This window comes from Gorilla gorilla, chromosome 10 (assembly GCF_029281585.2).
Source record: "Gorilla gorilla gorilla isolate KB3781 chromosome 10, NHGRI_mGorGor1-v2.1_pri, whole genome shotgun sequence".
In the NCBI taxonomy this organism is placed as follows: Eukaryota; Metazoa; Chordata; class Mammalia; order Primates; family Hominidae; genus Gorilla; species Gorilla gorilla.
Window position 1 is genome coordinate 120871917 of NC_073234.2, and position 26904 is coordinate 120898820.

Genomic DNA, 26904 nt, shown 5'->3' on the forward strand with positions numbered 1-26904 from the left:
TAACAGAAAACTACATTTTCCCTGGAGAATGTTGGGTAATCGTACCCTTTGACTTTGTATTCTACATCCTGGGCACACTGCGGTGGGGGTTTAGCCCACAAGGCCTCAGGCAGCCCTGTCCCCATGGCTTTGCTAGGCTCAGCTCATATTTGAGCTCTCTTTGGTTGGGGTCTTGTGCCTGCAGCTTTCTTAGGCAAGCATTGCATGCTAGTAGTGCTACAATTCTGGGGTCTCTGAGGTGGTTTTGCTCCCATGGCTCCACTGGGCATTGCCTTAGTGAGGACTCTCTGTGGTGACTTTGACACCATATTTCTGCTTGGCATTGCTCTGGTAGGAGCTCTCTGCTGTAGCTATGCCCAAGTGACAAGCCTCTACCTAGTCCCCAGGCTGTTTACAAAATCATTCGAAATCTAGATGGAGGCCACCATGGCTTCATAGCTAATCCACTCTGCACATCTACAGAATTAGCACCATGAGGATGACACCAGGATTTAATCCTTGAGCCCTCTAGGGCTGTGGCTTGAGACATACGAAGGCCCGCTTGAACCATGGCTGGGGTGGCTGAGGGATGCTGAGGGAAGCAGAGTCCTGAGGCAGCCCTGGATGGTGAGCCCATGGAGGATGCCCTGGGCTTTTTCCCTGAAACCATTCTTCCTTCCTAGAGCTTTGCCTGTGATGGGAAGTGTAGCCTCAAAAATGTTTGAAATGTCTTTGGGGTCTTTCTTCCATTGTCTTGATGAATAGTACCTGGCTCCTTTCTAGCCATTTTAATCTCTTGAGCAAACAGTCTCTTGGCCACACCCTTATTTTTCTTTCCCTGACATGCTTTTTTACTCTTTACATGGCCAGGCTTTGAATGTTCTGAATCTTTTTGTTCTGCCTCTTTTTTTTTTTTTTTTTTTTTGAGATGGAGTCTTGCTTTGTTGCCCAGGCTGGAGTGCAGTGGCATGATCTTGGCTCACTGCAACCTCCGCCTCCTGGGTTCAAGTGATTCTTTTGCCTCAGGCTCCTGAGTAGCTGGGACTACAGGTGTGCGCCACCACGCCTGGCTAATTTTTGTATTTTTAGTAGAGATGGGATTTCACCATATTGGCCAGGCTGGTCTCAAACTCCTGACTTTGTGATCCACTTGCCTCAGCCTCCCAAAGTGCTGGGATTACAGGGGTGAGCCACCGTGCCCAGCTGCCTCTATTTTAATTATAAAGTTCATCTTTAAGTTATTTCTTTCCTTTCACATCTCACTGTATATGGTTAAAAGTAGCCATGCAGCAGCCTGGCAGCCTGAATGCTTTGCTGCATAGATATTTCTTCCACTAGATATTCTAGTTGATCTCTCTTAAGTTCTGCATTTTGTAAAGACCTAGAACATGGACACAATTTGGCCAAGTTATTTGCAACTGCATAACAAGGATGGCCTTTACTTCAGTTTCCAATATGTTGTTCCTCATTTCTGTCTGATACCTCATCAGAATGGCCTTTACCATTTGTATTTCTATCAACATTTTGGTCATGACCACTTAAGTAATCTCTAAGACATTACAGAATTTTTTTGGTCTTCTTGTCTTCTTCTGAGCCCTCACTGAAATTGTCCTTAACACTTTATTCATAGCAATCTAGGCTTTTTCTAGCCTGCTCCTCCAAATTCTCCCGCCTTCTACACATTACCCAGTTCCAAAGCTGCTTCTACATTTTCAGGTATTTGTTATAGTAACAGCTCCACTTCTCTGTACCAATTTTCTGTCTTAATTTGTTTTCTCCTACTATAACAGAATACCTAAGACTAGGTAGTTTATAAAGAACAGAGATGTATTGCTTACAGTTCTGGAGGGTGGCAAGTGTAAGGTGGAGGGTCTCATATCTTGCAAGGGTGGTCATGCTGCATCATCCCATGGTAGAAGGCAGAAGGGCAAGAGAGCATGAGAGAGAGGAGGGAGAGAGGGAAAGAGAGAGAGACAGAGAGAGAGAAAAAACAAGAGAGAGCTGAACTCACTTTTATAACTGCTTTGGCTTTAATGTCATTCCAAAACTCATGTTGAAATTTATTGCCATTGTAACAGTATTCAGAGGTGGGATCTTTAAGAGGTGATTAGGTCATAAGACCTAATCAATGGGGTGAATGAATCTTGCAGTGGTTGGAACTTTGATCTCTTTCATTGAGCTCCCAGATGCTGAGTTTATAATTTTAATTTCTAGGATTAAGAAACTCTTCTTAGGTGCCCAAATTGGAAAAAAAAAATGTATATGGTTGATGGAAGTCTTTTCGTACTAGCACTGCTGTTTGCCTCTCTTGTCATATTTGTTGTCTATCAGGAAGAGAAAATTCATAGGGAAGTAGACAAGCATAGGCACTGAAATAAGCCCTTTCCTGAAGCAGGCCATGAGGACTGAGAAGTTCAGTTCAAAAAGGAGCACTTTAAACTTCCAATGGTCCTCATTTCTTAATGCTTATAAAAAAATCTGAAATATTCAGATTCCAAAATCTTTTTTCTAAGATATTACTTGGCCAAAGCAAAATTTTAAATAATCTTAAATCAATTTCTCTCTTTAGACCCTCCTGAATCACAATTTTAACCTAATAATAGCCTTTATACTACTACTCTCCCGAAATCCTATATGCTTCCATTTCCTTCTGCCCCATTTATCCCTCTGATTTGCTCTTCCTCCCTCTAGGCTCTCCTGCATCACCTTAAGCTCCATTGTCTCTTAGAGTTAAATCTCCCTCAGAACAAACAAACCCTTTTCTGTTGATTTCAAACCCTGGTCTCAGTCTTAGCTGAGAGCCATTGTCAAAAGACTTTTCAAAGCCCAGACAGGACAGGGAGAAATTTGCAGAGAAATTATCTTATGAATGTATAATGCAGGACTCACTAATCTTATCAATAAATTCATGTGCTAGTGGTAATCTTACATGCTAAGGACTGGATAGAAAGAGCAGGGTTGGAAGCTCTCAAGAACAATTTAAAAGGACCCGGGCTTTTACAGAAAATCAGAGGGCCTTAGAAAAGCTGTAAATGTTGGATAAGGTCTTTTGGAGTCTAACCCAAAGTCTTCTCTATGAAGGTAGATTAGACTGTAATCCAGTCGGAAGCAAGGAAAGGATGAGTTCTTTGGAGACTTCAGAGATAGTTCTTTATACCTTTAGACACCATTCAGGAGAAGATCTTGAAGCAGATGCAGCCCTGGCTCTCCTTTAACTTTTCACAAATAAATATTGCCAAGTCAGAAGTTGGGAATTTAGCACATAAGAATAGATTAGAATAGGAAATGACCCTACTGCCAGAACTCCCAATTCCTTGCTGAGTGCTTTGAAAAGAGCTTAGGACAAAAACGAAGTGGAAATCTGAATAAATTTATGGCCTTACCAATAAAACATCTGGATGCTCCCACATTAGTCATTCAACTCCAAAGGAGGGAGTCTCTTAATAAAGATAGTAGTACATATTTAAAAAAAAGACATTGCAAAAAGAATTGCCCTGTCTTGGCTAAAAAACAATAGAGAAAATACAGTCTTCCTTCGGTATCCATGAGGAATTGGTTTCAGGATACAAAAAATTGCAGATACTCAAATAACCAGTATAAAGTGGTGTAGTAATTGCATATAACCTACATATAACCTCCTATATACTTTAAATAATCTCCAGATTACTTATAATACCTGTATTCGTCCATTTTCACACTGCTAAAATAACTTCCTTGAGACTGGGTAATTTGTAAAGGAAAGAGGTTTTATTGATTCACAGTTCCACCTGACTAGAGAGGGCTCAGGAAACCTACAATCATAGCAGAAGGCAAAGGGGAAGCACGCACCTTCTTCACAAGGTGGCAAGAGAGAGAAGAAAGCCAGCAAAGGAGAAATGGTCAACACTTGTAAAATCATCAGCTCTCATAAGAACTCACTCACTATCGATCGAGACCATCCTGGCTAACACGGTGAAACCCTGTCTCCACTAAAAATACAAAAAATTAGCCAGGCGTGGTGGTGGGCACCTGTAGTCCCAGCTACTCAGGAGGCTGAGGCAGGAGAATGGCATGAACCTGGGAGGCGGAGCTTGCAGTGAGCCAAGATTGCCCCACTGCACTCCAGCCTGGGTGACAAAGTGAGACTCCATCTCAAAAAAAAAAAAAAAAAAAGAAAAAAAAAAAAGAACTCACTCAGTATCATGAGAACAGCATGGGGTAAACCACCATTGTTATCCAATCACCTCCCACTAGGTCCCTCCCTTGACACATGGGGATTACAATTTGAGATGAGATTTGGGTGAGGACAAAAGGTCAAACCATATCATTTCACCCCTGGCCCCTCCAAAATCTCATGTATTTCTCACATTTCAAAACAGTCATGGCTTCTGAACAGTTCTCCAAAGTCTTAACTCATTCCAGGATTAACCCAAAAGTCCAAGTCCAAAGTATCATCTGAGACAAGGCAAGTCCCTTCCACCTATGAGCCTATAAAATCAAAAGCCAGTTAGTTACTTCCTAGATACAATGGCATTACAGGCATTGGAAAATGCTTCCATTCCAAATGGGAGAAATTGCCCAAAATATAGGGGCTACAGGCTCTATGCAAGTCTGATAGCCAACGGGGCAGTGATTAAATCTTAAAGCTCCAAAATAATAGTTTTTGACTTCATGCCTCACATCCAGGGCATACCAATGCAAGGGGTGGGCTTGCGTGGCCTTGGGTAGCTCATTCATGGGCTGGTGTTGACTGCCTGCAGCTTTTCCAGGTGCATGATGCAAGCTGTTGGTGGATCTACCACTCTGAGGTCTGGAGGACAGTGGCCCTCTTCTCACAGCTTCACTAGGTAGTGTCCCAGTGAGGATTCTGTGTGGGGACTCCAATCCCACATTTCTCTTCTGCACTGCCCTAGCAGAGGTTCTCCATGAGGGCTCTAACCCTGCAGCAGACTTCTGCCTGGACATTCAGGCATTTCCATACAGCCTCTGAAATCTAGGCGGAGGTTCCCAAATCTCAATTCTTTGTTTATTTATGTATTTATTTACTGTAGAAAGTCAAACAATATAGAGGAGATATTCTGATGTCTCTTCTTCTTCTTCTTTTTTATTTTTTATTTTACTTTAAGTATCAGATACATGTGCAGAACATGCAGGTTTGTTACATAGGTATACATGTGCTATTGTGGTTTGCTCCCCTATCAATCTGTCATCTAGGTTTTAAGCCCCACATACATTAGGTATTTGTCCTAATGCTCTCCCTCCCCTTGCCCTTCACCCCCTGACAGATTCTGGTGTGTGACGTTCCCCTCCCTGTGTCCATGTGGTCTCATTGTTCAGCTCCCACTTATGAGTGAGAACATGAGGTGGCCAAACCTCAATTCTTGACTTCTGTGCAGCCACAGGCACAACACCACATGAAAGCTGCCAAGGCTTGGGGCTTGCACCCTCTGAAGCAATGGGCTGAGCTGTTTTTAGTCATGGCTGGAGTTGAAGTGGCTGGGATGCAGGGTGCCATGTCCTGAGGCTGCACAGAGCAGCAGGGGCCCTGGGCCCAGCACGCAAAACCATTTTTCTCTCCTAGGCCTCCATGTCTGTGATGAGAGGAACTGCTGTGAAGATCTCTGACATGCCCTGGAGATATTTACCCCATTTTCTTGGTGATTAATATTTGGCTCCTCATTACTTATGCAATTTCTGCAGCTGACTTGAATTTTTCCCTATAAAATTGGTTTTTCTTTTCTACCTCGTAGTCAGACTGCAAATTTTCTAAACTTTTATGCTCTGTTTTTTCTTGAATGCTTTGCCACTTAGAAATTTCTTCCACCAGATACCCTAAATCATCTCTCTCAAGTTCAAAGTTCCACAGATCTCTAGGGCAGGGGCAAAATGCCACCAGTCTCTTTGCTAAAGCATAGCAAGAGTGACCATTACTCCAGTTCCCAGTAAGTTACTCATCTCCATCTGAGACCACCTCAGCCTGGACTTCATTGTTCATCTCACTATCAACATTTTGGTCAAAGCCATTCAACAAGTCTCTAGGAAGTTCCAAACTTTCCCACATCTTCCTGTCTTCTTCTGAGCCCTCCAAACTTTTCCAACCTCTGTGCATTACCTGGTTCCAAAGTTTCGTCCACCTTTCAAGCATCTTTATAGCAGTACCCTACTCCTGGTACCAATTTACTGTATTAGTTCATTTTCACACTGCTGTAAAGAACTTCCCTGAGACTGTGTAATTTGTAAGGAAAGAGGTTTAATTGACTCACAGTTGACATGGCTAGAGAGGCCTCAGGAAACATACAATCATGGCAGAAGGCAAGGGGGAAGCAAGCACCTTCTTCACAAGGTGGCAGGAAATAGAAGAAAGCCAGTGAAGGAGGAACTGTCAACACTTTAAAACCATCAGATCTCATGGGAACAGCATGGGGGAAACCACCACCATGATCATCCAGTCATGTCCTACTAGGTCCCTTTCTTTACATGTGGGGATTACAATTCAAGATGAGATTTGGGGACACAGAGCCAAACCATATCCATACCCAATACAATGTAAATTCTGTGTAAATATTTGTTATACTGTATTGTTTAGAGCATAATGAAGAGAAAAAGAGTCTACATGTTCAGTACAGATGTACATTTTTTAAAGAATATTTTCAATTTGAGGTTGGTTAAATCCATGAATGTGAAGCCCACGGATGTGGAGAGATGACTCTGTGTAAAAAATGCAGTGACTAATCAATGAGGTGCTCAGAGGAAACTTTAAAGATTAAAGGAGCCCTTCTAATTGATTTATTTGAAATAAGTGCTTCTATCAACTGAATATTTTAAAAAATTCCCAGAAATTAAAAAAATTGAATAAATACTTTTGATATGTTAAAGATGATAATCTTATAGAAACTTAAACGGTCTAAGAGTCTGAGTTTACATGCTTTCAGTGAAATTTTGCTAATGAGACTTATTATTTTTGGCTTAATGAAAAAGTTATATTTTCTCTGATTTATCAGGGTAAAGTATAATAGAAGCTTATGATTTTATTCTAATTGGGTATATTCTTTTTTGTTGTTTGTTTGTTTGTTTTGAGACGGAGTCTCGCTCTGTCACCCAGGCTGGCACAATCTCGGCTCACTGCAAGCTCTGCCTCCCAGGTTCACGCCATTCTCCTGCCTCAGCCTCCCTAGTAGCTGGGACTACAGGCGCCCATGACCATGCCCAGCTAATTTTTTGTATTTTTAAGTAGAGATGGGGTTTCACCATGTTAGCCAGGATGGTCTCGATCTCCTGACCTTGTGATCCACCTGCCTTGTGATCCAAGTGCTGGGATTACAGGCGTGAGCCACCGCGCCCAGCCTTAATTGGGTATATTCTTAAACTTACACAGGTTAACTGATCAAATAAACTAGGCTTACTTCTATTTAATACTTATGGTTATGAAAAATATGTATTTGTGTTGACTTATTCTGAAAAATTTTACTTCAACACTAATTATGTTTTGTAGTCTGTTAGACTATTAATTTCCAAGATATTTGGAACTATTAAATTTAGTTAATGAATAGATAGTCATTGGATGACAATATAATTTCTGAGTAAGATAGCATATTAAAACGTTAATTATTAAGCATAACTTAAAGTTTGTATACTTTTGCTTCTTATTTTTATATGCTATCTTTGTGCCTGTTAATGAATGTGATCATTTTTGCCACTTTGAGAAGTTGTATTAGGGTTGTGTGTAGCTGTAGAAAATTGTGTTATATTCATGAGCTCTGCTAGTCTGCAAAGTGCTGATGTGTGACAGTGGACAATTATCCACACTTCCTGCTTACCCCAGTTTTCTCTGGGAAAGAAGTTTACTTTGGTTAAAAATTATAACTGAATATACCTGAATGAGACTCTATTAGGAATAATCTTGGCAGAGAGGTACGTGTTTTTATGCAAGTTAATAATATATGTTTTTGTTAAGGGAAAAAGAAGATTGTAGTATGTGTAAATGCTTCTGAAAAGCTATAAAATGTATTAGAATCTTAGCAAAATTTGTTCAATTTTGATGACCTTGTTTCCTTGTTTTACTGCTTATTGTCTTCACCTATAATATAAAGGTTATTTATTTATTTATTGTCTCATTGATTTATCCTCTAGGAAAAAGAGACCAGTAGATCTTCACTTCAAGGGAATTCTGGATTTTGAATTTTTTCCGTTTCCTTATGTCTCTTTATTCATGCTTATAAGAGGTGTGAAAAGTTGGGGGAATCCTACCTGGTATGGTTAAGAGAATAGCAAGCAATTTAGACAATGCCATGAAGGCCACTGCAGGGTACCAGAATTGTCACCCCAAAATATGTCACTTTGGCATAAGAATTATTTTGAGCTGAAGGAAACTGAGAAATAGCAGGCACAGGAAGAATTCTCTGCTCTCCCCTTTTTTGCTTAAAAGCGGACTTATATTTCCCTTTGTAAAACTGACATAAATTTCTATTTGTAAAGGTGTTCCCCGTATTAGGAAGAGAAGGATGACTCTCTTCATAACAAACCTTACTAAACAACCCTTATTTACCATACATGTTCTAGTCACCTTCCCACAATTTGCTGCCCCTAGGAGCCTAAACCCTAACTTTCCTTTGTCTTGTTACTTCTCTCACACAGGATTTAGTGCCCGTTGTTAAAATGGTATATAATCCCCCAGGGCTAACTGCTTGTTTGGGGTCTTCACTTGTAAAAATGCCTCTGTCTACATAAAAATTAAAATATTAACATCAAATAAAATTTGTATGCCTTTTTCCTCATTTAATGTCTTTTGTCAGATTAATTCACAAGTCCCACTCACAGTACCTGAGAGTAGAGAAAAAGGTTTCTTTTTCTCCTCTAAGCCACAGAACTCCTCATCCAAGAAGACGATGAAATTGGACAAGTGGTGGGTTCAGAACACATCTGCTTTAGACATCATATTGGACTCTGGAGGAAGAACATGTGCTGTTTTAGGAGAAGAATGTCATATGTAAATCTCTGCAGACCTCTCTTAGATTTTTAATATTAATAAAAAGACCTGGGGAAGTAAACAAAGAAATCAGAAACTTAGGTCATTTGGTTAACAACTCCATGTCTGGTTCTGTGAACTCTTCAGATTGGGGGATGGGATCTGTTCTTTTAGTGTAACCTGGATGCCCTTGGCTCCTGACTGAGAAGTGAAGAACAAACTGATCATAATCCTGCTTTAGTATTTGTCTGTGTGGCAGGGTTCACATGTGTGATCTCTGGAGTCATAAATGCTGTTGCTCAGCAGCTGTCCCATCAAATGTTCTGTCAAAAGGAAGGCAGAAAGAACTGGAAAATCTGACCCTTTTAGAGGTTGAAACAACCACCTCCAGAAACTTAGATGCAATTATTGATAGAATCTTGATATGCAATTATGACACCTCTAATAGTGGTAAAGAGCTGGATTGATTACATCCTCAGAAATCAATGGTTTATCCTTCAACTGAGGCTGAAAAATGACCTCAGGAGGGGCTGAGAACAGAAGTCTCCTTACCTCATATTCAGGCTGGGTGCTGAGAACCAAACACACCCTACTCTGCATTAACATGACATTGTGCTATTCTTGTGTCTTCATTAGAGTGGGCTACACAGGCAGATGTTGATTATTAAAACTTCCTGAAGATTCTTCACCTCTCTTGCTTTGAAATTGTCACGTTGCTGTTTCTAGCAATTCTGAACTGTTGTACCATGAACCTTACCCAATCCTAATCATATCTGGGCTTTCAAAGCCCACCTTAAATCAACTTCCAATTCTTAATAAATTCTGACCTCACCTTCTTCCTGCAAGACACGGCCACAGCTTTGCTAGGTGGTATTGTTACAGTAGATAGTTAGGCAATGGTGAGCACAGCAGGAGAGCCCCGCGAACTCCCAGCCCAAGAATGTCAGGTGACCATCAGGTGATGGTTAGGCAGTTGTTAAACTGTCTCTAAAATGATAATTGGTCCCAGCCAACGCCGGGGAAAGGCAGTCTCCCAGTAGACAGAAAACACCTGAAGCTGCTGATCAGTAGCTTCCCGATAAAATCTCAGCAGCTGGGTAAGCGGGCTCAAGCATGCGCACTAAGAGGCAAAATGGTGGAGTTTAACTGGTGTTTGACCTTCCTCTAGGAACGCTTGACTGGTAAGGGAAGAATGCGGCGTATGAGCATGTACACAACTAAGGTAAACACACTGCGCATGCAACACCCCCAGGGCTGGCAGGCCATTACGCATGCAGAATGCCAGCGTATAAAACCCCAAGTTAAAGGTCAAACTGCAGACTTGAATCTCTCAAGTGGCCCCCTTGGCCCTCTTACAAGTGTACTTTACTTTCTTTCACTCCTGCTCTAAAACTTGCCACGGTCTCTCACTCTGTCTTATGCCCTTTCCTTTGCCTTATGTCAAATTCTTTCTCTGAGGAGGCAAGAATTGAGGTTGCTGTAGACCCGTATGGATTTGCTGCTCCTAACAGTGTTTCCTTTACTGCAGTAAGCAATGAACTCAGCTTTGTCTTATCAAGAGGTTGTGTCTGTGGTATTAGTGGAGCCAGCCTTTGACAAATGTTACAATTGGTTTAAAGGAGAAGTCAAACCACAAAGACTTTTATAGATCAGAAATAATGAAATAAATTTGCAAGCGACTGCAAAACTGGCTTTATTGTCGGGGGAAGAGACAGGTTCTCTCCCTAACAGACAGAATTTATTTTCATGTCTATAGACAAAATTACTGAATGTAAGTACTGTAATTACTACAGTACTTAGATAAATGACTGTAACTTTATTAGGCAGTAATACAGTTACAGAGCTCCCATAGAATCAGAATCAGATTATCTGGAAGGGTATACCCTAGACAATGCATAGTTTTCCATTGAAGCATAAATTTTTCCCTAAACTAGGTTCTGGGTGTGCTGTTCTAGGGGATTTCCCAGACATTATTGCGTTTAATCTTTACCACACCCTACAAGATGAATATTACAATTTCCTTTCTTTCAAAATGAGGAAACTGAGGCTCAGTGAGGTTTTTCAAACCTCACTGCTCTAATAACAAAAATGCTCTAATAACGTGTAATATATTTTGGTTAATGCAAACATCATATACTGAGAGGAAAAACTAAAAATTTTTGAATGGCATGGAGAGAAAAGAATTACTGGGTATCATATGGCTGGGTGCTATCCAGTACTTTAATTTGGGTTCTTTAAGTTCATAGTAGTCTGCGCCTTTCACTGTCTTTGAGCTATTTTATAACTCTGTAAATGAAAAAAAAAAAAACCATAGTAATGTAAATGATTCTCATCCAGAGTCAATGCAAATGAATGTTTGGTGGAGAAAACCAGTCTTGCATCTATTAACAAATGCATTTCCTCATTGCTGGGCATTTCTGATTGCCTACATAGGCGTCTGCTCTTTGAATTCTCCTTTGAACCAGTTTAACACCTTAGGGTTTCCTCATTAATTGGTGAATAAAATAAAACCTTTGACGTGTTCATTTTCTATTTGTATGACAGTCATGATTTTTACTCTTTAAGAAAATGTCTTTTAAAAAACAGTCAGAAATGACTTTAGCTGTGGGGCCACTTAATGTTTTGGGCCATAGGGAAGGTTAGCAGCTAATCTAAGGCTCTCCCTGCTCTGAAATTATTAGATTTTATGACCACATACCTGACATTCCTAGAGTTGCATGTTAAGCCATCTATTGTTTTCTTTCCAGAGCTATCTGATAGCACAGGCTGTCTGTGAAATACAGTCTGAGCAATTAGGCCTAGCTAACGTCTTCCTGACTGAAATGCCAGTACAAATATCTGACAGAAGCAAGTGACTGAAAATAAATAGGGGCCAATTAATGGGAACTAATTTGGTATTACAATGGAAATAGGTGACCTAATGCATTCTAATTCCAGTTAAATGTGACTAATTCCAGTTAGTGTTTGAATTTCAGATACAGTTAACTTTAACCACTTGAGTCCTTGGAAGTTTCACAGTTATCACTAGTTATGCTGTAGAAATGTCTAGATCTTCACATGTTACCCTTGGGGCCTTTGTGACCTGGTAACTCCTGCTTCACCCTCCTGAGACCTGCATCATTAATTACTCATATAGTGTATTAAAGCTGAAATTCTTAGGTTAAAGGCATCAAAAAACTCAGATGTTTTCAGAAAATAGAGTATTAATCAGGGTCTTCTTTGCTGCAAGTGACAGGAAAGTCAAACTAATTTAAGTAAAAAAAAAAAAAGACTTTGTTGGGTCACATGGCAACAGTCCAGGGGCAATGTGAGTTCAGGTATGGCTAGATCCAGGGGCTCCAAACATGTCTTCAAGACCTGATATTTCTCCTTCTCTGGGTTCTGCTTCCTTTGGGTTGATTTCCTTGCTGATGGCCCTCCTCTACTGATGGCCTTAGGTTGTTCCTGGCTTTCAGGGTTGCTTCCCCAAGACCAGTGGAAAAGAGTCTGGTTCTCACCAACTCTTTCTGGTTATTCAAACAAAAGACTCAGGATTGGCTCCAATTGGACTGATTGCCATGGCTTGGATTACGTGTCCATCTCAGAACCAATTGCTGTGTCTAGGAGGATGTGATGTTCTGATTGGCTAGGTTTGGGTCACATGTCCAGGATTATAGCTCATGGTTGAACACCTACCCGTGTGTTCCACCCAAAGCACAAACAAGAACAAAAAACCAAACACCGCATATTCTCACTCATAGGTGGGAATTGAACAATGAGAGCACATGGACACAGGAAGGGGAACATCACACTCTGGGGACTGTTGTGGGGTGGGGGGAGGGGGGAGGGATAGCATTGGGAGATATACCTAATGCTAGATGACGAGTTAGTGGGTGCAGCGCACCAGCATGGCACATGTATAGATATGTAACTAACCTGCACAATGTGCACATGTACCCTAAAACTTAAAGTATAATAAAAAAAAAAAAAAAAAAAGAATGAGAGTAGAGAAGGGGAGGCTCCCAAGGGGAAAATCCAGGGAACTTGGCTGTGGGAAGCCCAAAACAGCATGTAAACCAAAAATAAAATTCTAAGGCCCCCCCCAACCATCTGAATGGACCCCTCCTCTCGGCCAAGGGCATTCCAGCATTGACCTGAAAATCTGGTTCAGGCCATGATGGAAGAGGAGTCGGACATGCCTCATTATACCCCTCCAGCAGTAACATCAACGCAGACCTTAAGTTTGATAAGAAACATTTACAGTCTATTCTCTCTGAAACCTGCTACCTGGAGGCTTTATCTGCTTGATAAAACGTTGGTCTCCACAACCCTTTATCATAACCCACACATTCCTATCTCTTTCAACCAACTGCCAATCAGAAAAAATTTAAATCTACCTCTGACCTGGAAGCCCCCACCTTTTGAGTTGTTCTAGATCATACTGATGTAAATCTTACATGCATTGACTGATGTATTATGTCTCCCTAGAAATGTATGAAAGCAAGCTGTGCCCCAGCCACCTTGGGCACATGTTCTGAGGACCTCTGGAGGCTATGTCATGGACTCATCCTTAACCTTGGCAAAGTAGATTTTCTAAATTGATTGAAATTTGTCTCAAATACTTTTTGGTTCACACTGCATAGGAATTGTAGTATCACATGTTCGCTGAAGCCCTCAGGTTACAACTCTTGTCAAATGGCCATACTTCTTGAGGGATCTCTCTGAGGAACAACTGTGTTGTTAATTGGTATCCAAAAACATTCATTTATTTGATCAATTAGCACTTTCTGAGAAGTTCCTGTGAGACTGACCCTAAACTTTATGTTAGGGATGCAGAAATAAAAACTATATCACTACTGTTAGGGAGAGCATAACATTATTGCCATTTTATTATCAGGGTTCCTGGTCACTGGACAACCAAGTGAAAGCAGAGTTCAGAGGAAAATCTTCAGGTGAGATTCTACGGAACGTGAAGGAGAAAATGTTTAAATGTGTTGGGTACAATCTGTTCATATTATCTATTTGCATTTGCCATGTATTTCCAAAGTTATCTCTCACCTAGTACCTCCCTACCATCTCTTGTTCATTTGTAAGCATTAAGATTGTCATAGTGAAATACTTCTGACAGAGTCATTTTTGATCTGTCCATTTTGACCCATGCTGCCTGTTTATAATGTGGAGAGTGAGCTGATACAGCATCTTCAACAAGCCATCGGCTGCCTAGCGAATCACTCCATTATCACTCACCTTGAAAATTGTTCTCAGTGTGTTTATCATACCATTAAAAAATACATGGTCAAAAAAATTCCATTAGAAGAAATTCCAGGGTTTCAATGTGTCCATTGTTGGATAAGCAATTGTTTTGGTAATGTAAGAGTTGTGCATGGTAAGACTCAAGTCTTGCTGTGATAAACGCTAGGAATAAAGGCTACATGGGACCCTGAAATTCTGTAGAGGACCCCAAGGTAGGCTGATGGTTGGATAATTCCCTGAAGGCATTGGCGACAACGTTTGAAGGATAATGGGGAATGGATTAGGTGGAGGATGTGGAGATATGGTAGGTATAGGAAATTCCTTGTAGTGGGAGACGGTGAAGTTGTTAGAAGATGGTAACACTGATATTTAGAATGTAATGGATACTTTGCTAAATGACTGATGTGAATCAGGTCGTTTAATACTTACAGCAATTCAGTAAAGTAAAAATTATTGTTATTACCATTTTCCAGATGGGGAAATGGACTTCCTAGCTTCCCCGCCTGCTTCTCCTAACCTAGACACAAAAATTAAGTAAGTTGCTCAAAGTTACACAGCTAGAAGAGGCTGAGCCAGGATTTGAATTGTAGGATATTTAAAACCAGAGGTCCTGCTATATTACAAGGGTTTCTGGGGAGGAAAAAAGAGCCAGAATGGCTGGAGCTCAGGGAGCTAGAGGAAAAAGTTTGTGAGCCAAGACTCAAAAAGTAGTTGGGGGGTCAGGCAATGGGGGGCCTTGCAGGCCTAGGGCTATGTGAGGCCATCGAAGGACTATGATGTGACTTGATTTATGTTTATAAGATCACTCTAGCTGCTGGGCTGAGAACTGACTGTAGAGGGCAAGATTTGAAGTAGGCAGACTGGTTAGGAGGCTGCAGCAATAGTCCAGGCAAGAGCTGATGCTCACTGGACTGAGGTGTGACAGTAAAAATAGACATAAATGGAGAGACTTAAGAGACATTTAGGGGGTAAAATTGCCTGGATTTGGTGACTGGTTATGGGAAGAAAGTAGAGGGTAGCATCATGGGTGACACCCAGAGAACTGGTTGATGGAACTGGATGAATAGCGATACCATCCACTGAGTTGGGGAGACAGAACGAAGCCATGTTGGGGTATGGGCTTGGGCAGACAAGATGTTGGATTAAATCAGAGACACGATGAGTTTAGGTTCCTCTGAGATGTAACGTTGGCAGTTGTAGATGTTTGTCTGGAACTCAGAGAGAGGCCACAGAACTTAGATGCACATTTGAGTGCTGTATTAGATTCTTAGGGCTGCTGTGACAAATTACCACAAACTTGGCAGCTTAAAACAACAGAAACTTATTCTTGTGTGGTTCCGTCGGCCAGCAGTCCAAAATCAATGTGTTGGCAGTTGGTTCTCTCTGGAGGCTGCAAGGGCGAATGCATGCCATGCCTCTCTCTTAGCTTCTGTTGGCTCCTGGCAACCCTTGGCATTCCTTGGCTTGGGGCTGCTTGACTCCAGTCTGCCGCCTTCATCTCCATATGGCCTTCCGCTCTGTGTGTGTCAGTATTTCCTTCTTTCCTTTCTCTTACAGGAACACTCATTATTATTATTATTATTTTTTTTTAATTTTTATTTTTTTTATTTTTATTTTTATTTTTTATTATACTTTAAGTTTTAGGGTACATGTGCACTCATTATTGGATTTAGGGTCCAACCTAAACCTAAGAGGATCTAATCTCGAGATCTTTAGCTTAATTTCATCTCCAAATAACCTATTTCCAAATAAGGTCACATCAACAGGCAATGGTTCATATTTGGACACATCTTTTTGGGACCACTCCTCAATCTACTGGAGGTGCTATGAATTTAGAGATGTCACTCAAATCCTGGAGCATGCACGCAATTTTCTCAAGAGACAATGTAGGGGAGAAGACTAGAAGGCCCAGAGCAGATACCTGGAGAATTGCATAATTTAATGGTTGCATAATGGTGGACAAGTCTACAAAATGGAATGAGAAAAGAGCCCAGAATTGTAGAAAGAACTCCAGAAAGTGGAATTCAAGAGAAGAGTGCATTTCATGATGGAAGGAGAAAGCAGTGCTTACAAATGATCACCAAAGCGCTAGGTACTTCTTATAGTACTATTGATTATCGGCCTTTAATGTTGCTAATCTAGGGCTAATAATATATAATTATTTTAGTTTTTTTTCAATTAAAATTTAACCAGAACACCAGGCAGAATGTTAACTTTGTAGAAAGTTCAGTAGTTCAATATATAGTTGGCAAAGAAATTTTCTGGAGTTTCATTTTCCTTTTTTTTTCTTTTTTTTTTTTTTTGAGACAGCATGTCACTCTGACACCCAGGCTGCAGTGCAGTGGCTGCATGCACATGGCTCACTGCAGCCTCAACCTCCTGGGCTCAAGTGACCCTCCTGCCTCAGTCTCCCAGGGAGCTGGAGCTACAGATGTGTGCCACCATACCCAGCTAATTTTTAAACTTGGTAGACACAGCATCTTGCCCTGTTGCCCAGGCTAGTCTCAAACTCCTGAGCTCAAGCAATCCTCCAACCTCGGTCTCCCAAAGTGCTGGGATTGCGGGTGTGAGCCACTATGCCCAGCCTTATTTTCCTTTTTGGTGAAGAGAATCCAAGTACCTTATCACCTGTGTCTTCACAAGTAAAGTTTAATTTTTATGTAGGAAGTCAATTTATCCTTCAACCCTGGAGTGAACTACAATATAGTCCTGAATCTTGACTTTACAGCTACACTTTAGAAATAATGCCCTCCTTTTGGTACTGTTGTGGCACAATGATATTACCAGAGAGAAGATAAATGTATATATTGTGGACTCAGTAAAAGACATAGCACTATGTTCCTTTTGAGATAATACATTGGGCAAAAATGCTTTGGCAAAAACTAATTCACTGTAAAACCAAATGAAATTCCTGGTTGCCTGAACCAGTTGAAAACTGGTTCTAGCTTTGTGTAGGGACCCTTCCTCTCTACATGTATACAGGTGCCTCCTGGTTTTTACTGAAGTGTTTTCCTGGATATGGAGGGACCAGATGAGGGTGAAGATTTCTAGCTGGAGCAATGATGGGGCTGGGGTACCCCATGGGTGAACAGGGAACAAAATCCATCTGACAGTGTCTGTGTAGGAAGTGAAAGTTGAGAGAAGTGAGTCAGATTCTGGGAGTCCTTGAATATCAAGTTCAGGACCTCCTGGTGGAAACAGTGGAATCTGTCCCAGAACGAAAAACTCTTTTCTCCAGTTCTGTGGCTGTGATTCATCCTTGGTTTTCATTGCAAGTGCAGCAATCCAGGCTGTAGTTAGTTGTGTTCCCACTGGGCTCATTTGGGAGTTTCTCTGGATTGAGGTCAGATTTTCGTAAATCAACCTGGAATGCCTTGGCTAGATACTGGGAGGAGTAGCTCAGGTGAAAAAAAGAAAAACAAAAAACAGCAAGATCTGGAGTCTCCTGCTGCTATGGGCACTGTGGGGTCTACTCCCAGCAGCCATGGACTTTGCAACACACAGTGGGGCCTGCGTCAAATAGGCCACAATGGCGAAGTCCCCGGGAACATGATCACAAGGGACCAGGGGGCTCATGTTCATCCTTTGTGGATTTTTGATTCTCCACTTCTTTCAGCCCAGAGGTGCTCTGGAGAGATGCATGCCTTCTGTCTTTATTATGTTCCTCTGGTTTTGGGAGTGAAAGAGACGGGGAACAGGGAGGGGGTTGCAGATGAGATGGGCTCCAAAGCTGGGATTTATAAGAACATCCTCCCAGTGGAGGATGCCTGCATGAGGTAGAGGTATGGTTTCAATTCTACTCTGGCAAAACCGCGTTGGCAACACGTACTTCTCTTTCAAGTCTCACACTGATTTGAGAGTTTGTAGACAACTTTGTACTCTGGGCCTCTGCCAGTGTCCTGAAGAAACGACTCCCCTTGGCTTCCCATTTTCTATCTCACTGGCCCAACCAAATTTGGTGAATAATAACTTTTTTTTAAAAGCAAACATTGCTGCTAAGTAAACCCAGGAAGGACCTACGCAACCGTGCATCTGGGGACCAGTGTTGTCTTTTCACATCTTTGTGACTTCCCTCCTATTATCACATGAGAACAGCAATCTCAGATTTGCACCATTCTCTGGTTCATCCTGGGGAGAGAGTCACCACACACAGATGGCAGGCTGGCAGGAATGGCTTGTTTTTTTTATTTTTTAAACTTCTAACTCATGCTAGTCTTTTTTTTTTTTTTTTGGTATTAACCTGCCACCACATTTTCTTATACATCAATGAAAATAAAAAAAATGTGTCTGTATATCATCTCTCTTATTCTTCAAGATGCCCTTTGTTTATTAAAAATGCAACCAGTCTCTGTAGGATCTGATTTACCTGTCTGTGGATGATCCAAACCGCTGGCCTCACCTCTGTCTCCCCACTCTCTTACACAAGGGTAGTTCACGGTGCTCCAGCTCCAGCTAGTATGTAAAGGAAGGAAAAAGTAACAGCAGCTCTGCCCCTGTGTCAGCACATTGTCGAGCAGCAGCCAGAATCTATGTAGAAGGCAGGTCTGATCATGGAACTCGTGAGCCTAAAACAGAGGTAGTAAACAACTTTTTCTATAAGGAGTCAGAAAGTAAATATTCCAGGTTTTGCAGGTTGTGTGGTGTCTGTTACAACTACTCAACCCTGCCCTTGTAGCATGAAAGGAGCTATAGATAATATGTAAATGAGTGGATGTGGCTATATTCTAATACAAATTTGTTTACCAATATAGGCCAAGGACCAGATTTGGCTAAAGGGCTGTAGTGTTTCAAACGCTTGCTTAAAACCCTTTAGTGTCATGCCTGTGTCTTCAGATTGAAACTTAAACTCCTAACCAATGTGTAAGGCCATCACGCTTTGGCCCCTGCCCCATTCAGGGCACCTTATCCCTCACACAGGGAGTCGAGCCAAGCCACACTGACTTTGTTTCTGCTCCCTCCCACCTTGGGGAAATCACGTAAGTTGTTCCTTCTGCCTTAAACCATCTTCCAATCCCCTCTTTTCTCCTCCACACATTTACATTCAACTTCTCCTTTAGGTAATTAATTTAATCTTCTCTTCCTCAGAGAAGTCTCCTTTAATCCCTGTATAGTGGGAACTCTTGATAACAAAAGAAAGAAATTAAACTTGATTATATGGAGGCATTAAAAACAAGTGTATGTTTTGGCTGATAGAAACAAACTCCAGATAGGGCCAAGGGGAATTGCACTTAGGGATGAGTAAAATCAGAGATGTGATGAATTACAGTTGATGTAGAATGTGCTGATCTCATGGTAGACATTCAGAGATGCCTCCTAAATCTGGTGACCTCAACTGACTGGAACATAGCTGAGAAATGGAAAGCAGCAGGGCCATCCTTTTTGATGGTAACAAACCCCTTGTTTTAAAACAAAAATACTTAATTGTACTCATAGGAGAATTCCTCAGACCCTGAATCAGAGCCTACTTACTTGTAGTTTAGTCACAATCATAACGTATTGGTTTATCAAGTTTCCCAGTCTATAGCTAATTAGAAACAGCTTTTAAAACATTTTTTTTCTGGATGAGGAGGAATAGCCAGGAGTTGACATAATGATGCCAACTAGGAGTGACAATTAATTGACAAGGAAGGTAGAGAAGAAAGCTTTCAGCAGGCAGAGGAGGCTGGGGCCTTTTGACGGTAGCAAAATAGTTTGTATTCTTTGGCGGATACTGATACAGTTTGGCTGCGTCCCTACCCGAATCTCATCTTGAATTATAGCTCCCATAATTCCCACATGTTGTGGGAGGGACTCGGTGGGAGATAATTGAATCATGGGGGCGATTTCCCCCATACTGTTCTCTTGGTAGTGAATAAATCTCATGAGATCTGATGGTTTTATGAGGAGAAACCCCTTTCACTTGATTCTCATTCTCTCTTCTCTGCCACCATGTGAGATATGCCTTTCATCTTCCACCATGATTGTGAGGCCTCCCCAGCCATGTGGAACTGTGAGTCCATTAAAACTCTTTTTCTTTATAAATTACCCAGTCTCAGGCATGTCTTTATCATCAGTGTGAAAACGGACTAATACAGATACCAAAGGCATTAATGCCTTGTAAAATAACTAATAGCACAATGTATATAATGATTCTTATATGCCAGGCCCTGTTCTAAGCATTTTATGTGAATCATTTAATTTTGTATTAAATATATGCAATGACTGCTACTATCATCACCATTTTATAGATTGTATTAGTTATGTATTACTGCATAGCCAAAATTTAGTGGCCTCAAATGACAAACATTTATGTTCTTACCATTATTGTGGATCAAGCATCCAGATGTGGCTTAGCTGGTTCTTAGGGTTAGAGCCTTCCTAAGTCTGTAATCAAGGTGTCAGGCAGGACTACATGCATCTCAGGGCCAGCCTGGGAGGGGTCACTTTCAAGCTAAGTTGTTTGACCGATGGTCGGATTCAGTTCCTTGTGGCTGTTGGACTCAGGATCTCAGCTCCTTGCCACTTGAGTATCTCCGTAGGGCAGCTCACAACATGGCAGCTTGCCTCATCAATTGAGCAAGTGAGAAGAGTCAGACAGAGATGGTGGGCAAGATTTAAGTCAGTCTTTCATAACTTAATCTTGGAAATGACATCTATTATACTATGGTTTGAATGATAGTGCCTCCTCCAAAATTTGTGTTGAAACTGAATCCTCAATGCAACAGTATTAAGAGATGTGGCCATTGGGAAGTGATTAAGTCATGAATGGGATTAGCACCTTTATAAAAGGGCTTGAGGTTGAAGGGAGCCTTCTGTTGCCCTTCCATCCCTTCCTCCACGTGAGGACACAGCGTTCTTCCCCTCAGGAAACCACTGCAACAAGATGTTATCTTGAAAGCAGAGAAGGCAGCCCTCTGTTGCTCTTGCTGTACTCTATTAAGTAGAAGGAGTTTACTAGGTCCAGTCCACACACAAGTGGAGGAGATTACAAAAGGGTATGAATGCCAGGAGACAGGAGCCTCTGGGAATCATGTCAGTAGCTGTCTATCACAAAGACGAAGAAACTGAGGCACCGAAAGTTTATGGATTTGGCCAAAGATCCCACAGTTAATAAGCTAAGCAGCCTGGGAATTAGACACAGGATCTGTGCTTTTAACCACCAGTCTGCACTGGGCAATCAGGTTTGCATAAGCTTCCAGGTGATTCTAATGTGCAGCTGAAATGGTGAATCATGGTCTAGCGCGTCTCAAGTTTCAATGTGCACACAAATCACCTGTGTGAAAATACTGATTGTGATTTGGTGAGTCTTGGCTGGGTCTGAGATTCTGCTTTTCTAACAAGCGCTAGGTGATGCTGGTGCTCTGGGCTGTGGATCACACTTTGAGCTCAGGGCTGAGAGTTGGCTGATTGTTTTTCCACTTGGGATTCTCCCTCAAATTGGTGGTAGAGCAGACTAATCATTTGATCTTTCTGCTTTTAAAAAAATCTTATATTTATTTTTTCATATATACATTCGTTTACTTATTTACCTACAATATTCAATAGTTGATTGTTTAATAACTGCCAATACTAATTTTAAACGCTTTATTTTAGTTACAAAAGTAAGTGCTTATTGCCTCTCAGGCTTGGTTTAAACGTCACTTCCTATGGGAAGCCTTCCCTTACTCCTAAAGACTACCTTCAGATATGCTCACAATGATAACTTTTGTCCCCTCCTTAATGCACTTATCATATGGTACTGTAATTGCTCAAGGCCACTGCTATCCCATTTGACAATTTTGTGTGACTTTAAAAAAAAGACATCCTTTTTTTGAGACACTGTACTTTCACCTGCAGGAAAACTGTTATCAGGAAAGAGTTGCTCTAAATATAATTGCTCTAAATATAATTATACAAAATTAATTACATATAATTTATACAATAATTAACTATATGTAGGACGTTAATTCATCTTATCCACCCAGTTTTATTTAGCAGTCCTCCTCAGCTACTAAAGTCTTTGCATTTTGTAAGATCCATTTGCCTTTCACACACTGCAGCTAGGTGCAGCAGCTAAGAGTCTCCTTGAGGTGGTTTTTGGTAACTGGCCACTTAACAGGTGTTTGAGAATCCTAGTGATTTGCTTGTTTATAAAAAACAATCGTATGCTCCCAATGATACCCACCTCTTCAGGAAGTGTGAAATAATTCTTTGCTTTAACTGATTTCTTTTGTCTCTACTGCCTTGTTTGGGCTTCTTTCCTTGTTTGTTCTAAAGATTATATTGTTTAAAAATTTAGCATCGGGGCCGGGCACGGCGGCTCACGCTTGTAATCCTGGCACTTTGGGAGGCCGAGGCGGGCGGATCACGAGGTCAGGAGATCGAGACCATCCTAGCTAACACAGTGAAACCCCGTCTCTATTAAAAATACAAAAATTAGCCGGGCATGGTGGCGGGCGCCTGTAGTCCCAGCTACTCGGGAGGCTGAGACAGGAGAATGGCGTGAACCCGGGAGACGGAGCTTGCAGTGAGCCGAGATCTCGCCACTGCACTCCAGCCTGGGCGACAGAGTGAGACTCCTTCTCAAAAAAAAAAAAAAATTTAGCATCATTTTAAAATTCAAAAGCAGAGTCTTCATTGTGCTCTGTGTAATGGATTGAGAGCAAGTTAATCTCAGTATTATGTGGAATAATTGATGAAGGGGCAATGTTTTGTTAGGTTAATATAACTTAACAATTGAAGTAATTTTGTCCTTTTTAATGAGTTTTGGTGGTTATTTCTTGTTTGTCCTTGAATATTTTGGTTTTCTTTAGTAGAATGGGGGTAAATTTGTATGCTTAAGGTGCAAAATTGTTTTCTCACTGAAAATAATACAGTGTTGTTTTCAACTTTGGATGATTTGCCCTATTAAGAGGGATTTTCAGGAAAGAATTGCTCTTATGAAGTGGAGAACTGTACTGCTAGTCAGAGTCTCAGTAAAGGTAGCCTCCTGGGCCAGGTTCCTCTAGGGTCTTTCACACTCCTACTGGCAGAGCTAGGACCAACTGTTCTCCCCACTTCATATTTAAAATGCCAGGATAAATTCCAAAATGCTGAGCCTCATGACAGATGTACCTTGCTAGCCATGACTCCAACTCTATTTCTGGACTAGAAGTTCCCAGGAGCTTAAACCAACAAGAAGTGTGGCTTATTACAATGGATCTTTCATAGCACAGATCTTTCAGTAAATGCTGGCTGTTTCTTTCAAAAGAAGTAGAGGAAAAGTTACAAATATGGGTGCAAATGTACATATGGATGATACAAATATTTATGAATAGAAAAAAGACTAAAGGAATTGTATCAAAACATTGGCAATGGTTATCTCTGTGCAGTAGAATGACATGTGATTTTCTTAATTTTTTAATTTTTATTTTTTGCTTTGCAGGATTATATACAATGGACATTCATTAATTCAACACACTTTTTTCTTTGCATGGTTACCACATATTAGGCAATGTGGTGGATCTTGGGGATATAAGTGTGAGACAGACAAAGTCCCAGCCCCAGAGCTAACATTGTGTGGGAGACAGATAAATATAAAGACAAGATGTACTGCACAACTTGAAAGCCACCCTCAGTATCGTGTACATCTCAAACTTGTCTATTTAACACCTGCTAAGTGGACAGTTACAAAAAACCACCTCAAGGAGATTCTTAGCTGCTGCACCTAGCTGCAGTGTGTGAAAGGCAAATGGATCTTACAAAATGCAAAGATTTTAGTAGCTGAGGAGGACTGCTAAATAAAACTGGGTTAAGATGAATTAATGTCCAATATATAATTGATTATTGTATAAATTATATATAATTTTATATAATTTTATATATACAAATAATATAATCTGTATTATTATAATCCATATAATTTTGGCCATATTGTACCAAAGGCTTCCAAATGTAATAGGAAGTGGGAGCTGAGGTACTCTTTCTTTTTGATTCTCTTACCTCCAAATCTACTCCTTCTAATCTTCATTTCAGTAAATGGCACTATTTTGCACTCTGTTACTTAAGCTAAAAACCTAGCTATCATTTTGATTCCTTTCTTTCCACCATCCCTCATAGCCAATCTATCTATAAGTCATGATAACTGTCTTCAAAATATATGCTGAATCCATTCTCTTCCCTCCCTCTGTGCTGTTCCCTACCTAGTCCAAGTCACCTTTCTTGACATCCTGGACTAACGCAATAGTTTCCCAGTTGGTCTCCTTGTTTCTACTCTTGTCCCTCTAAAATTCATTCTCCGTTCTGATGATCTTTACAAAATGTAAATGAGATCGCACCACTCTACTGCTTAAACTCTTCAATAAGTTTCCATCTAACCTGGAATAAAATCCAGGCTCCTACTGCAGCCTCCACTGGCCATGTGACCTGGCTACTGCTAGCCTCTCTGGCTTCATCTTCTATCACTCTCTGCCTGGTTCACCATATTTGAGTGGTTATATTGTTATCTATGACTGTATAACAAATTACCACAGACTAACATAAACAACAGCAATAAGCATTTAATGTCTCATAGTTTCTTTGGATCAGGAATTAAAAGTTAGCTGGGTGATTTTTGCTCAAAGGATCTCATAAAGCTGCAGTCAAAGATCAGGAATTAAAAGTTAGCTGGTGGTTCTGTCTCAAGGGATCTCATAAGGCTGTGGTCAGCATGGGCTGCAATCATCTGGAGGCTTGACTGGGGCTGGAAGATCTGTTTTCAGGATGGTCTCATTCACATGGCTGTTGGCAGAAAGCCTCAGTTCTTTGCCATGTGTACTGCTCCACTGAGTTGCTTGAGTATTCTTACAACGTGGCAGCTCATGTCCCATAAATTGAGTAATTCAAGAGAGCAAGACTGAATTTGCAATGTCTTTTATGACCTGGGCTTGGAAGGCACATTCCTTCACTTTTGAAATGTCTTCTTGGTTACATAAATCAGCTCTATCGAGAGGGGGAGGGAACTGCTTAAGGACATGAGTCGCAGGAGGTGAGAATCACTGGAGGGGATCTTGGGGGCTGGGTACCCTTAAGCATTTCCCAAAAATGCCAGACTTTTCACATCCAGGACCACTGCAGTTGCTAGTCTCTCTGTTTCTGATTCCTTTCCCTCTACCTTTTCACAAATCTGGCCTCTTGTTCATCTACATGTCAGCTCAAATGTCTCTTTCTTGGATAACATTTTTCTAATAACTGTATCTAAGGGAGATATTCTACCACTCCATTATTTAGATTATAGCATCCACCATAATCTGTTTACTCATTTATGTAGTGATTTACTGTCTTCCTCCTTATCTGTAGAATGTAAATGCCAAGAACAACCAGGGTCTATTGTGACCCCAGCACCCACCACGATATCTAACAAATATGAAGAGTTCACTAAATATCATTTGAATGAATGAGATGTTTAAGGCTAAGGTGGGTTTTATCAGACATTTTCTCTTTTAATCAGGAAGGGGCTTGGGAATAGGATGGAAGCAAGAGGAGGAAACAAGGTCCCTCCTGGAAGCAAATTGAGGGCTGGGCTGAGGGGAAGAGGATACTGGAATGTGGCTCCTTCTTTGATGGGCACCACCAGACACCATAAAAGTCGTGCTCAAACGCAGTGTCTATTACCATAAGCTCCACTGGGCCACACCAAAATTTTATTCTGACTCCAGGAGGAGGGGATTTCCACTGGGATTCTGAAGATTTTGCCAGAGAGTAGCAGAATGAGAAGGTGAGATGAGGTCACAGACATCTTGAGTGGAGGACGTAGTGGTGGGAATGACTGGGCGTGTTTGTGGAGAGGCCCAGGTACTAGCTTCTTTTCCCATCACTTATCTCTAGATTATTCTATCTGGGAATACCTAGAGCCAGGCAGAACAATGTGAGGAAATTTGCACAGAATGTTATCTCTGCACTTTGCCAAATAATTGGTAAACCCCAGGGAGCCGGCCCAGCCTCTGCACTGACCTGGATCCTTATTTGGAGGCAGGGAAGGAAAGCTGTCAGTGCTCCCCAGGCCTCACTTGGGAGTGAAGTCCTACAGCTGGAATCCCTTCTGTGTCTGAGGCGGGGGTGGGGGCCAGGTTCAGGGCTGCTCAGTGGCCAATCCAACCTGAAAGGTGTTGCTGCGATGTTTTTGTTCAGCAAGGAATCATGTGGCTTCCCTAAAGGCCTCCTCTGGGCCCCCAGAGAAAGCCTTATCTCTGTGCATGGTGTTAAAGTATGATTTTCCAAAGGTTAAAAAAATGTGACTCTAAAAACAAAACCAAAAAAGACATGCAATAACAAAAGGGATGCATGTCAAAGATTTTTTATTCAGCTCATTTATTAGAGAAGCAGTAATATGTTAAAACCTGTCCAAAAAGCATGTAAGATGCTTGAGATACACACACACACACACACACACACACACACACGTGCACACACACAGACGTGTGTGTGTTTATATATATGCAATTTAATATGTATTGCAATCTATGGGATATCTTCTCCCCTAGACTGAAATTATTTGCATCTGGACTAGACAAAATTCCATAAGCCAGCCTCTGCCTCTACAGAGTTGTAAAATAGCCCAGGAAATAGAAAGTCAAATTCAGCACTACAGTGAAGGAATGCTCGGTAATCTTCTTCACCTATTTCTAGAATTCAGATAATTTTTCTGCTAATAGATTGCTTTGAAAGCTCTCTTCCCAGGTGATTTGATGACAGCTAAAAGGTGCCTCATAGTAAAAGTTGATCCTGACAGCCTGAACTGGCATCAGATTCCTTTCCATGAATATTTTCAAGCC

At 41.1% G+C, this 26904-nt stretch overlaps 2 long non-coding RNA genes across 3 annotated transcripts in view; one reads left to right on the forward strand and one right to left on the reverse strand.

The window, feature by feature from the left end:
* Positions 1–1828: 1828 nt before the first annotated feature.
* LOC129525830 (uncharacterized) lies at positions 1829–9926 on the reverse strand. Of its 2 annotated transcripts, none has more exons than XR_008670335.2 (3): positions 9756–9926; positions 8779–8901; positions 1829–1876 (listed from the first exon to the last, which is right to left on the reverse strand). It is a non-coding gene; the product is annotated as an uncharacterized lncRNA (long non-coding RNA). The 2 variants fall into 2 exon arrangements; XR_008670334.2 differs by having other exon boundaries at positions 8779–8919.
* Positions 9927–9937: 11 nt separating this feature from the next.
* LOC101137671 (uncharacterized) overlaps positions 9938–26904 on the forward strand; it is a 106194-nt gene continuing 89227 nt past the window's right edge. Inside the window, exons 1-2 of the long non-coding RNA XR_008670332.2 lie at positions 9938–10104; positions 13800–13854. This is a non-coding gene — a long non-coding RNA (uncharacterized lncRNA). The remainder of the gene's footprint in view (positions 10105–13799; positions 13855–26904) is intronic.